This window comes from Culicoides brevitarsis, chromosome 3, assembly GCF_036172545.1.
Source record: "Culicoides brevitarsis isolate CSIRO-B50_1 chromosome 3, AGI_CSIRO_Cbre_v1, whole genome shotgun sequence".
Lineage (NCBI taxonomy): Eukaryota > Metazoa > Arthropoda > Insecta > Diptera > Ceratopogonidae > Culicoides > Culicoides brevitarsis.
Genome location: NC_087087.1, coordinates 15160898 through 15175192, shown reverse-complemented (window position 1 = coordinate 15175192; position 14295 = coordinate 15160898). Strand labels below are relative to the sequence as shown.

Sequence of the window (14295 nt, the reverse complement as noted above, 5' to 3'; positions counted from 1 at the left end):
CTGATTTAATAATCCAAAAAGAAAATATCAAAGAAAGTTTATTTCATGACTCGTATGAAGAAAATGCTGGATAAAGAAACGAAATTTGCTGATACAACCATCATCGATTTCAAAGGCACTAATACACTGATAAAAGGAGAGGATTTGAAAGCGATACAAAAGATCTGTAACAAAGCATTGAGAACAAGATTTTGACGTACTTAAGCTAATTAACATATCCAAGAATGATCTGCTTTCGGAATACTTGACAGAAAATTTAACTAAGAAGACGAATTATCGCTTAACGAGTTTTAAAAAAAGATTTAATAAGCCCAATTTGCAATTTAATAAGCATAAATTTGCCTAAAAGTCATTTTTTTTAATTGGCTAAAAAGTAATTTTTACGTCCTATACGGTAAACCTGATTTGCCAAAAAGTATTTTTTGTTTGCCGAAAATGTATTTTTATATGCCAAATTTATTTTTCATTATAGATTTTAAATTTTTTTTATTGCCAGAAAGTAATTTTTATTTGGTGATTTGATATTTCATTTTTCCAATTTATTAAAGCCTTAAAAAATTTTACTTGATTAATAAAAATCATGTACAAAAGATGAACACGTGTAGTCAAATTGACTTTATAATTTTTGTTTGTATTTTAATTATTATTATTTTTTAAATACATTAAAATATTTGAATATTTAAAATATTTAAAATATTATTTAATTAAAATTTTATTTTTTTTAAATTTTTAAATTTTTTTTTAATTTTTTTTTAATTTTTAATTTTTTTTTTAATTTTTAATTTTTATGAGTTGAAGTGAGATAAAAATTCAATTATTATTTTTTTTTAATTAGGTAATTCAAATATTTGGTTAAAAAAATTAAATTATTATTTAATAAAATTTTTAATTCAAAACTTGATTTTGAGATCAATTAATATTTTAAAAAATAATTAAAAACTTTTCTTTATACGCATATTTTCAAGATAAAGTTTCAACCTTAATTTTTTTTTTTATTTAAATTTTTAATTTTTATAAGTTTAAATAAGATAAAAATTCAAAATAAATTAAGGAGCAAAATCTTAAATCAACATATTTTAAAATTTTTAACTTTTCCTAACGCCAACTTTTCACAGCAAAAAAAAAACTCCAACCACAAAGAACGAAACTAAAAGTCGAAGATAAATTTGTTATCCGGAAAGACGAGAAAACGAGAAGAGAAAATTATAATAAATGAACGATTATTACAAATATATCCATATCCATCTAATTCCTGTTTACCATCACTTTAACACACACTCACTTTTAGCCTCAAATGAACAACAAAACAGCCGTAAAAGAATACATTTTCTCTTACGTTTCTTCCTTCGTTTGTTCGTTTCTTCACACATCATATCATCATCTTCCGACGAAACATTTTTATATGCCGTTCGCTTATGTAATATGTTTTGTTATTATAATAAGCGTGATGTGAATGATGATATTTGATCATCCCAAAAAAAAAAAAACGAAAAAAATATTTTCTCACACATTTTCCATCAAAAAGCAAAATTTTTTGTATATTGAATAATTTTAATTCACCTTCGAGAATTTTTTTCTCTTTTTTTTAAACACAGGTGAATTTTTTTCTTTGAGAGATGATTTGACATCTTTTTGTTCAAAAGCTACTCTAAAAAACTTTACATGATAAAAAAAAAATTTATATAATTTTTTACTTATGTGTGGTTTGTACTTTTTTTTTGCATAGAAACAGCAGGAGTAAAAGCGGTTTCTAACTAGTTTGTCGAAGGCAGATTTAAACAAAAAAAAATAAAAGTTTTATAAACAAGTAACTCAACCATAAAATTAAAATCATTTCGTTTGATGTTGTTTTTTATTCTTTATCTCCAACGACTACAAATTTCGTTTTTTTTTTTCGTAGATGAGTGAAGGTGCTGTTAATGAGGATCATACAAAGTTTTTTTTCTGTATACTACAAAGTAATTAAATTTGTGTGACTTTTTGAAATTAATGCAGATTTTTGTCACCGTAAAGTTTTGTTTGGTAAAATGAACTGACTTGACATAAAAATTTATGCAGAGGTGAAAAACTGTTTATGATGAATTGTGACGATAGTTGAGCAAATAAAAAAAAATTGACTAAAATAAATTAAATTTGCAGTCGAAAAATATTTTTTATAAATTTTTTACTAATTTTAAAATTATTTTTTTTTAATTTTAAATTAATTCATGATTTTTTAAAATTTATATTAAAATTTTTTATTTAATTAATAATTTATTTTATTTCAAAAAATTTGTAAAAATTATCAAAAAATTAAAAAATTTCACATTTTTGTACTCCTCAAAATTACTTTTTTTATTTAATTTAAGTTTATATTATTTAAAGTTTTGCAAAAATAAATTAAAGTTAATTTTTTTCCTTTTATAGTGATTCGCGATAATAGTTGATGTAACATGATCCAAAATTTCAATCACATTCTCATCATCAACAAATCCATTTGAAAAGACAAAAGAAACCTTTTTTTCAAATTAATAAAGCAGATTCGCTTACACCGACATATTTGTCGCTTCAATAAAATTTTAAGCTGCGAATTTCATTATCCATCCTTTTTTCGGCAGCACGATTCACTTGAACATACAAAACTCTTAATTACTTTTTGTCGAGGACAATTTCAGCAAATTTCGCACACACACACACAAAATGCTTTGCAAACGGAAAAAATACACGATAAATCTGCATTTAATTGTTTGACGTTTTCTATTGTGTGTGCTTTTGTGTGAGAGTGTGCGACAATGTATTTCAAAAAAAAAAAAATCGGTCGTCGGAGTAAAAAGGAGGAACAACGAAATTATGCCATTCATAAGCACTTGAAAGTTTCATTTTCGGTTTAAATTAATTTAAAGTTTAATTGTCTTTACGTTCTTCTCCGGTGTTCTCTAATTAAAGATGCTTCAGGCGCAAATTTTCGCTTTTTCATCGCGGCGGCGTGTACAGCGAAAAAAATCAATCAAGCCAACTTCCTCTTTTGCCAATGTGAAACTAAATAGATTCATCAAAATATTAATTGAAGAGGCGTTTCGTTGGCACATCGTAGCTGCGATTGATGGTAGATGATGGATGAATGGATGGATAGAGGAACAAGTCAACAAGCTCGTTATTTTAGAAGATAAGTTTTAGTTAAGGAGGTTTTTGAAGTTTAGAAAAGTTTTGAGTTTGTTCTGTGGAGTTGAATTGGATAGAATTCAATTTTATTTTTCATTTTTACTTCGGTAAAATTATTTACTCAGGAGTTTTTAAGCTTTCGTCTCTAAAAAGGTCTTAAATATTTGTCTCATAGGGTCCTAAACTTTGATAACAAACTTACAACAAAAGAAAGTTTCAAACCTAAAATTTGATATCTCTAGAAAGTTCAAATTTTAAGACCTTACAGCTTAAGACCTCATAAGAGACTAAAGTTAAAGACCTTAAGGTCTTAAGCTCTCAACTGTCATGAGGTCTTAAACTTTCGTCTCTCATTAAGTCTTAAGCTTTGAATCTTCAAGAGATATCCAACTTAGAAACAAGAAAGTTTCAAACCTCTCGAAGGTTCAAAACAAAATAAGAGACGAAATTTTACGACCCTATGAGAGACTAAAGGTTCAGACATTCTTAAAGAAAAAAGTTTAAGACCCCTTGAAACAAAGCTTTTTACTTTCAAGAAGTCTTAAACTTTCTTCTGTCTTTCTTCAAAAGCTTTCGTCTCTCCTGAGGTCTTAAAATTTGAACCTTTAAGAGATACCAAACTTAAAGGAGAAAAAATTTTCAGACCCTAAGTTTGATATCTATTGAAAGTTCAAATTTTAAGACCTTATGAGATACGAAAGCTTAAGACCTCATAAGAGACTAAAGTTTAAGACCTGTAAAAAAAACTAAACTTAAGACCTACTGAACAATAATTTTTTTCTTTCAAGAGGTCTTAAGCTTTCAATTGTCATGAGTTCTTAAACTTTCGTCCCTTATGAGGTCTCAAAATTTCATCTTCAATGAGGTCTTAAGCTTTGAGCCTTTGAGAGATTTCATACTTAAGGAAAAAAAAACTTTTAGATCCAAAGTTTGATTATTTTGAAGGTTCAAAGTTTAAGACCTGACAAGAAACCAAAACTTAAGACCTCAAGAGTGACAAAACTTCAGACCTTCTAACAGAAGAAAGTTTAAGACCTCTTGAATAGAAGCTTTATTCTATTAAGAGGTCTTATACTTTCTACCCTCAGAAGGTCTTAAGATTTTGAATCAAATGAAGCTTTAAACCTTTTAAAGGATTTTAAACTACTTTCTTATTCTAAGAAATAAGTTAAAAACCTCAAGAGATTCAAAAAGTCTCAAACTCTCTTCTCTGAGAAACCAAATTCCCTTCTTTTCAATTCACAAAGACTTAAAACTCACGAAAGAAACTTTCCTTCCACGATAATCTTCTTTTCTGTTGCCATCGGGTTGATTTGAAGTCGTTGCGTTGACAAATGATTTCATTTCGCAGCAGCTTTGAGAGGACAAATACGAAACAGCGAATGACTGACACGAAATTTTTCGGAGAGAAACACAAAACCATTTATCCAAGACGCAAACAGGCAAGCAAGCATGTAACGGAACAATTTTAACAATCAAAAGTTTTTTTTTCTTTCTCATATTATTTATTTAATGTTCGAATGTGTGTTTGTTGCAAGCTCGAAGAAAAAAGAGTAATATTAAATCACACAAAATAAAAGGGTACACAAAATCATTTATCTGCAAATTGAAATTTTAAAGGATGTTATTTCTTCTCGAATCCAAGAAGAAGAAGACGAATCGTCGTCGTCGAAAAAAAAAGAAAAATACCATGACATGCCTGTTAGCGCATCTATCCTTTCATTCTTTTTCTTCTGCTTTTCTCTCCAAATAAGTGGAACAATTTTCTATTTTTCACTCTGCTTTTTTTTGTGTCGTATTTATCTCGCATGAAGAACAATATTCAACTAAACGGGAGGATGGAACTGTACCAGGTTGAAGGAGGAAGAAAAGAAAGAAAGCAAAAAATGGAGCAATGAACGGGAATAATACTTCCTGCTCTAATTTATATACGACACAGAGTCACACGACATGTGAGGTGCATAACAAAGAACTTTTTTTTTTTTGTTAAATAGAAAACGAGGAAAAAATAACGTTTTCAAAATCAATAGTTAGTTGCTTTTTTTTTGTGCTCTACTGTTGCTCCGCATTTTGCTCAGTTGAGTTGAGAATAATGATGATGATAAGAATAATTGTGACTTTGTGAATAAACTTTTATGATTATTAGTTTTTTTTTACATAACAAAGAAGAAAAGTCGTTCATTTAGATTTGCTTTTCTTCTTCTTCTTCGACAAAGTAAATTGTTTCTCGACAAAAATTTTAATCTAGGAAGAAGTTTTTTTGTCAGTAATCATTAATCTGAAGTTTTATGGTTTTAGTGCATTTTGATTGGGTTTTTGACTCGTTTAGTTGGTTTTGTTGAAAGTTTGTCTTTTGATGCGGACCGGAAAAGGGTAATTTTCTTTTTCAACTAATTGTCTTTCTTTGGTATGGTTTGAAGGGAATTTTAAAAGCATCCGGAAAATGTTTTAAAGTTATTTCAAGAATAAAAGCAACAATAAAAATATTTTTAAAATTATTTCAATAGTTTTTTGACTACAGAAAATTTCTTAAGAAAATTTAATTGAGTAAAATTTTTTTTTATAATTTTTAATATTTTTCTTAAATTAACAATTTTCCGCCATATTGTTTTTACAAAATATTGAGGAGTATGAAAATGTGAAGTATTCATACTTTACATCCCTATTCGATCTGAATATCTTTCTAACCTCAAAATTTTTGTGAATATTAATTCTTTTAATTTTTTTTGATCAAATAAATAATAATTAAATTTTTTTTAAATTAATTTTAAATTATTTTAAATAATTTAGGCCGCTCCAAAATTTTTTCTGTTTTTGTCCCAAGCAAATTTCAAAAAAAAATCCAATGGGGCAAAAAAAAAATAAAGTTTCATTTGACCGTTTTTTTAAATTTTTAATTTTTCAAAAAAATTTTTAAGATAATTTAATTTTATTTTTTACTGAAAAAAAAATTTGACATAAAAAATTAATTCTCAAAAATATTTTCAAAAAAAAATTTTTTAAATTTTTTTTTTTAAATTTTGTATGAAAAAGTATTTCAAAACTTTTTTTTATTTTGCCTTCCCCCCCATTTTGAAAAAAATGTTTTGGGACAAAAACATCGGAAAAAATTTGGAACGGCCTTATTTAATTTTTTAATAAAGTTTATTATTAAAATAATTATTTAAAAAAATTAGTTAATATTTATTTAAAAAATTAACTTTAATTAACTTTAAAAAAAAGTTTTTATTGAAATTTGCTTAAATTTTAGCAAAAATTGTCAAAATATTAAAATTTAACAGTTTAATTTAAACTTAATTTTTTTAATTTAATTTAATGTTTCTTATCTCAATATAAAAAAAAAATTGAAACATTTTTAATAATTTTTAAAAAATTAAATTAAAATTAAATTAAATTAAATTTTTAAAAATTAAAAAAAAAAATAAAAAAATATTAATTAAATTTTGAAAATTTTTTAAACTCTTAAAAATGTTTTAAAAGACTTTAAAAAAATAAATAAAATTTCAGTATTTCCTTTAAATAAAATATTTCTTGCTACTTTTCGTATTATTTTCTTATTTCTTATAAAACATAAAGTTCATTCCTCTCAAAAAATAATTCAAATATAAATAATGTGCAAATTTTTCTGACAACTCCAACAATAATAATACGCAAAAGTATATCTATTTCAAATAAAAATTAAATTTATTCGCCATTCAATGTGTCTAATCCGCGCGTTCGACACTCTTTTTTTGCACTTAAATCGAACAAACATGCACAAAAAATGCATTCGCTATATAAATAACGACGACGATGCAAAAAAAAAAGAAAAATAATGAAAAAAATTGCATTTTATAACCAACATAAGACAGCTTATGCGATTCCAATGCAATAAAAAACTTAACACATCGTGTCTATTGAACTTTTTGTATGCGAAATGTTTACTTTTATATCTCTCGTGACATAGCTCCAGTCAGCATGGAATGTGCAATATACCTAACGACAAGTGTCTAGTAGTGTGCGGCAGACACTTTATAAATAAATAAAAAAATATAAAAAAACACACAAAAATTCCTCGGAAAAATAAGTCAGAAATCGTCCTGTCACGTAAATGACATTAAGTAAGTGCAAGGGTAGGCTTCGAGTGTTATATGAAAATAAATTACCAAAAAATTCCTGCGCTGTTTCGACACATGGTACGAAGAAAAGGGAAAAAGTGTGAAGAAGAAAAAACGAAGGAAGACGGAGGTGTTGCCAGTAAATTCTATTTCAAGGCTATTATTATCTAATAATAATAACATTTAACTTTTTCCTTTTCTTTTCGCTTTTTTTCCCCATTATTAACTGTGTCAGCATAAGTAGGAAAAAAATTAAGAAAATAAACAACAACTTAACTGACATTGTCACATCATAATCACTTACTTTTTGACACATGATGGAAAAATACAGAAAGCATTAAAAGCTGGAATTGGGATTGAAAGGCATTCGGTGAAACGAACAGCTAAAGCGCATTTTAATTTTTGAATTTTATGAAAAATTTTCCGGAAAAATTAAAGTTTTCCTAATTTTTCACGAATTTTCCGAGTTTTTCCGAAATTTTGAACTAATTTTCACTTTTGACATTGCTTAAGAGACTCTGAAAAGATTTAAGAGCCTTTTTTATTTTCCTTCAATTTTCTATTTTTTCTCTAAATTTTCCACAAATTTTCCGAAATTTTCTTCAAATTTCATGATTTTTTGACGAATTTTTCTATTTTAATATTACTCAAAGGACTCTACAAAGGTTTTAAAAAATTTTCCTTTTTTTTAATTTCCCTTAATTTTTCATTTTTTTTCTCAATTTCCACAAATTTTCCGAAGTTTTCTTCGAATTTTTAGGTTTTTTAGACGATATTTTACTCAAAAAAAAGAGAATTTGCTCAAGAGACTATTAAGAATATTAGCAAATTTCATAAAATTTTAAGTTTTTCCAATTTTCTTAAAATTTTCCGAGTTTTTCCAAACTTTTTCAACAGTTTATAATAATTTTCTGAAATTTTTTATTTTCAAAGAAACTCCAACGAATGATTAAAAATTTGAAAAATTTTCAACTTTTTAAATTTTTTTTCAAATTTTCCAAGTTTTCCACAAATTTTTTTCAATTTTTCTCGAATTATCCAAGTTTTTCCAAAATTTTCCACAAACTTTCTGTCGTTTAAAGAAAATTTTTCGAAAAATTTTAAATTTTCTGAAACTTATTGAATTTTTGATCTACTAATTCATGTTTGAATTAGCAAATGGCCAATTCAAACATCGTTACGGAGAGACGGACAAACTTCACAGCCTGCATTTTTTCAAAATAAATTTCAAATGCGGTAAATAAAAGTTTTCTTTTCGTTTCAGATGGAAAAAGAAAACTTCTAAAAATGGAATCCATTGGGACCGAAATCGATTTATTTTTCGAGAAATTGACAGCAAACAATTTTCTGAACGGGACGTTTTCCTTTCCCCCGAACAAACAGAGAGAAAATCAAACCGAGGTCCCGTATGATAAATTAAGTAAATTTACAGCAAAAAAAAACTAGGTACCTGCCGAGAGAGAGAGTAGCTGCAATTAAATAAATTGAAGAATGTCAGAAGGAAGAAGAAACGCGTCGAAACGGAAAAAAAATTCACACGAAGAAATGTAATCTTTTAGTTCGAGTTATGTGTATCTAAATTACTTCCTTAATGTCATTTACTTTTTCCTCCTTCTTCCTCCCTCGATTTCTCTCATTCCGCTGCTGCGAAGAGGTTTCTTTAATCAAAAATTTCGCTACATTTAACGCAACGAAATTAATGTTGTGCTGGCTGAGTGTCGGTGTTACCAGGCGTGTGCTTGAAGAGCTTCAATTCCGATTAAAATCAATAACAAACAAATGTTTCGCGTCACACATGTCTCCCGTTCAGTGTTTCATTTTGTAGTTATTTGGAGAGATGATGACAAATAACAACAAAACGACGTCGTCGACAACGACATATGCAAATAGTGTTCGTTTTGTCGTTCCATGCATACAATGTTGCCGTCGTTGTGCGACGTCTTGATGTTCTTTTAATGTTGCTTGCTTTTTTCATTTATTATTATGAGAATTTTTTTGTTTGTTTAACATCTTGTCGTTGCACAAAGGGAGAGAGAGTAGGAGAGGGAAAAAGAACTCAGAGAGTCGAAAATGGGTGAGATTGAGCTTTTTAAAGTACTTAAGACCCCAAAGATGAATTTTGAGACCCTTGAATAAAAATTTAAAAGTGTTAAGATAAACTTTAGATTTTTAGAGGAAAATTTATCAGCATTGAAGATTTCCCTGAAATTTTGTTACTCATCATTAGAGTTTAAAGTTTTAATCTTAAGTGTCTTTTAAATTTCTTGGGGTCTTAAATGAAAAAATCTTTCAAACAATCCTACTCCTCAAACGCCTCTTTGATTCTAACATCAACTTAAATCTTGTGATTATAATCAGAAGTCTAAAAGTTTATTCTTAAGTCAAATTTCAAAGGTCTTAAATTTATTTCTTAATGTCTTTATGAGGTCTATAGACCCTTGATTTTCATTAAAACAAGTAAAAACTAATTCTAACAGTAAATCTAAGAGAACCTTAAGGATCTATAAAGTTCAACTAAAGACCTTAAAATGTAGATAGGACCTCAGTAGAGTCTAATAACCTTTAGAGGTCTTAAATTTAAGACCTCAAAAATCAAAGTTTAAGACCTCTGAATATTTTTAATACCAAGAGCTTTAATTGAGACTTAAGACGATAAAATACAGCTTAAAAGATAATTTTAAAATCTTTGGAGTATCTAAGGACCTCTTGAGGAGAATTTGAGACCCTATAGCGAAGAATCTCAAAACTCTAAAGATAAATAAAAGACTTTTAACTGCGACTAAATAAACTGAATGACTTACAAGAGTAAATTGAAAAAGTTTCAAGCCAAATTTAAGCTTTTTAAGATAATTTTAAGACCCTAAAAATGAATCTAAGAATTTAAAGGACCCCAAAGATTTTAAAAATTAATTCTTTTAAGTCTAAATATTATCTCTGTAAGTCATTTAATATTTTTTTGAGGTCCTCAAATGGCATTCAGTTTAAAATTTGTTTTGTTAAATTTATTTCTTGAGGTCTTAAAAATTAATTCTTTGATACCTCATCTTTATACGTTCAAAATTGGGCCTTAGAGGTCTCAAATTTATCTCTAAGAATAAATTATTTTTTAGAGGTCTTAAAGTAAATTATTTTTTTTTAAGTTTTGGACCTCAAAAGCTATTTTGAGACCCCTAAAATTTTATTTTTTTTTTAAATTAAAATTTAAGACCTCAAAAATATTTTCAACTCATAAATGCTCAAATTCCCAAAATAAATTATTAAAATTAATCCCTTTCCAACCCGCTGGAAATAAATCATCGTTAGAAATAAAAGCGAAGTGTTAATGTTATGTACACACAATCATTTGACGCATACACTTTTCCTTCGCAGCGACAAAAAAAATAAAATAAAATGAAAAAGGGTCTCTCTTTAAGCCTCATAATCATCCATCGACGCCTTCTTCACACACCATCAACGCAACTTCCAGACAAAAATCAAGTCAATATTAAATTTTTTTTCTTACACGAAAATGAACTAAATCAAAAATTTGTCATTTTTCTCGTTTACACTGCTCTGCTGGATGTTTGCTTGCCTGCCAACATTCCTCCTCATTCACCCACACACACACAGACACATGTTACATTCGATCTGTTCTCATTTCATTTTATGGCAAAAAAGTATAATATTACTGAATGAATAGCGGCGGCGACGACGACGACGACGGTAGAACGCCTTTTTGCCAAAAATAAAAAAAAATAAAGATGTGAAAATTTTTTGGGAAAATGGCAGAAATATGAGAGAAGAAGGAGAGACAGAGACTTAATTCGATGGAATGGGACTTGCAATATTTTTCATGTCGTGCGACACACATGCGAAAAAGACAGATGGAAATTATTTTACATGTAACTGATTTTCTTGTTTTTTCGTCGGCGATGGCGTCTCTCGTGGTATAAAAAAAAGTTTGGGTCAGAAAAAAGTTTTTTTTTCGTTTCTCAGAACCACAAAAACCCTTTTTATGCGGAAATCGTCTTAAAATGTAAATCAATCAACAAACAGATTTGAATTGTTTATGAGAGCGAGGATGGATGTTCGAGTGGATTTGGATCGGGGACCGAGGAAAAAAGAGTGATTGAGTGATGTAAAGGTCGGTTAAGGCAATTACGTTGAATGATATTTAGTGTTGAAGAGGGTTTTTTCATTGAAAAAGTAAAAGAGGATAGCGTTGGAAAAATATTGAATTTATTAGAAGATTATTATTATTTTGAGAATCAATAAGTTGGGATATTGTCACCAAAAAAAGGTACTTGGATTGTTTTAACAAATTTATTTGAAGTTTTTTTTACGAAATTTGTGGTAAAATTCAATTTTTTTGTTGAAAAATTGTCAGTTTTTTCTAAAAATGGTTAAAAATTCATTGAAATAATTGCTTTTTTAAACATTTTTTGACAAATTTTTTCTCAACTTTTAAAAATTTTCATCAAAATTAACTAATAAAAAAATTTTTTAAAAAAAATTAAATTTTAAAGATTTTATAATATTTTTTTTTTTTTGAGAAAAAAATATTCAAATTTAAATAATTTTTCAAAATTGCCAATTCTATGGAAAATTAAAAAATATGGAAAATTTGTATATTTTTTTCCTTGTTGTCAAAAAACTCAAAATTTCATAAAAATATTTTTTTCTTTATTTAATTAATTTAATTTTATTTAATTTAATTTAATAATTAAATAATTAATTAATTAATTAATTTAATTTAATTTCTTAAATAAATTAATTTTTAACTTTTTGTGAACATTTTTATTTTTTTATCAGAAAATTTAAATTTTTATTTATTTCTTTTTTATTAAAATAAAACAATTTAAATATTCTGATAGAAAAAAAATATTTGCTAACATTGAACGTTAAAAAAAATAAATAAATTTAATTAAAAATATAAAATTAAATTAAATTGAACTTAATTTTTAAGTCAAATTTAATCAAAAAATTAACTGTTGATTTAAAAAATTGACAAAAAATATTTTTTTTATTTAATTAAATACAATAAAAAATTAATAATTTTAATTATATTTGCAAAAAAAAAATTAAAATTAGAAATTTTTTAATTTAAATAAATATTTAAATAAATTAAAAAATATTAAAAAATTTATTTATTTTTTAATTTAAATGATTAATTTAATTAAATTCAAAAAAAAAATGCAAAAATTAAATTGAAAAAGTTGAAAAAACAATTTTTAGTTTGGGACAAAATGTTCCAATTTTTTTAAAACTATCACAAAAATTGCTTTAGAAAACTTTTTAATCGTAGTATGAAGCGAAATCCATTAAAAATCCTCTTTTATCCTTAATAAAATTTTTTTTTTTGCTTTAAGCATCACCGATTCCATCAAATAAATCCACTTTCCTCGAAAAAACAAACTTTTCTCTTAAATCCAAACTTTTTTCGCCTGTACAAGAAACTTTGACCATAACTCGCCACAATTACGGCATAAATTAATGCCTATTTAAAACGAATTATCTTCTGCATAAGCAGCAAATTTATGACTCAAATCGCGTGAAAAAAGCTGGGAGAAGGAGAATTTGTTGCCATAATGCATTAATTTTTTCTTCTCTCGTACATTTCTCCGCCATCTGCACCCCCGAATGCATCCCAAAAATGTACAATGCAGTTCAATGTCCCTGTGCATTTTCTGTACTTTTGCCAAAAAGCAGCAGCAGCCACACAACACGATGCACGAGAGAAGTTCAAAAACACCACCAGACATTCTCTAAAATAATAAAAAAAAATATTTTTAGCAACAATGTCTCATAAAACAACAACAACAACAGCTTGTTTCGAATAAATTTTAAATAAGCTTCGATTCGCATGAGACAAAGAGACATGGAGACACTTTTCCAAATGCGAAATATTTATTAAATGAAGACACAAAAGATGATGAACAAACGAGCAATTTTTCACCTCTTTCGTGCCCCGAAGTCGCTCCGAGACAAATGGAAATACATCAATTCAAATCAGTTAAATCACTACCTATTATTCTTCATTTTGTGACGTGTGAGTGTTTTACTGTGAAAAATTGGGGTTTCGCAACCAAAAATATTTTCTCGAGTTAAAATTTGAAAAAATTGAAAAATTATGAATTAATATTTTATTTATTTAATATTTTAATTTTTTTTAATTAATTAATTAAGCTTTAAACTTAAATGAATTTAATTCAAATTATATAATTTAATATTTTAATTTAAAAAAATTAAATTTAATTTAGACAAAATTTAATATTTTTTTTTTATTATTTTTTTTTAAATTTAAACAAAATATATTTTAATATTTTTAATATTAATAATTAATTATTAAAAATAATTAATATTTTTTAATTAATTAATTTATTTATTTTTGATAAAAAAAATTATTCAAAATTAATTTTTTATTTAATAAATTATTAATATTTTTTTAAATAATAAATTAAAAACTTAATTCGATAAATTAAAAATTCAGAAAACTTAAAAAACATAAAAATATTAAATTCAAAACAAAAATCAACCTTTAAAATTTAAAAAAAATAAAAATCTAATTTTTGTCTACTTTTAAAAGATTTTCTCTCCTAAAAATGCGTCAAATAATTCATTAAAGTTGAATAAAAATTTAATTTGCATTTTTTTATTTTTAAAAAATTTTTAGTTTAAAATTTATCTTAAAAACTTATGAGACTTAAGCTTGGTAAGAAATTCTAAAAAAAAATTAATAAAATCGAAAAGATTTTAACTTTTTCGAAAATTTTTTGGAAAAAGATTTTTTTTAAACTTTGAAAAGTATTAATTTTTTTAAAAATAAAAAATTTTAACTTTTCTGACTTATAAAATTCTATTTTTCATACCTAATAAAATTATTCATTTTTAAAATTTTTTTTTAAAAATCATCAAAAAATTATTTTTGAAAAATTTCAAAAAAATAGTTAATAAATTAATCTGATTAAATTTATTGAATTAATAAAAATTATTTTAATTAATTAATCAATAAAAATATTTTTTAAAATTAATTTGGAATTATTTTCAATTTTTTAAATTTAAAAAAAAAATCAAATAA

At 25.6% G+C, this 14295-nt stretch overlaps 1 protein-coding gene across 1 annotated transcript in view; it reads right to left on the bottom strand.

Annotated features, from left to right (window-relative positions):
* The window catches only part of LOC134833852 (rho GTPase-activating protein 100F), a 32553-nt gene that overhangs the window by 17458 nt on the left and 800 nt on the right, over window positions 1-14295 (bottom strand). The gene's annotated exons all lie outside the window — the stretch shown is intronic.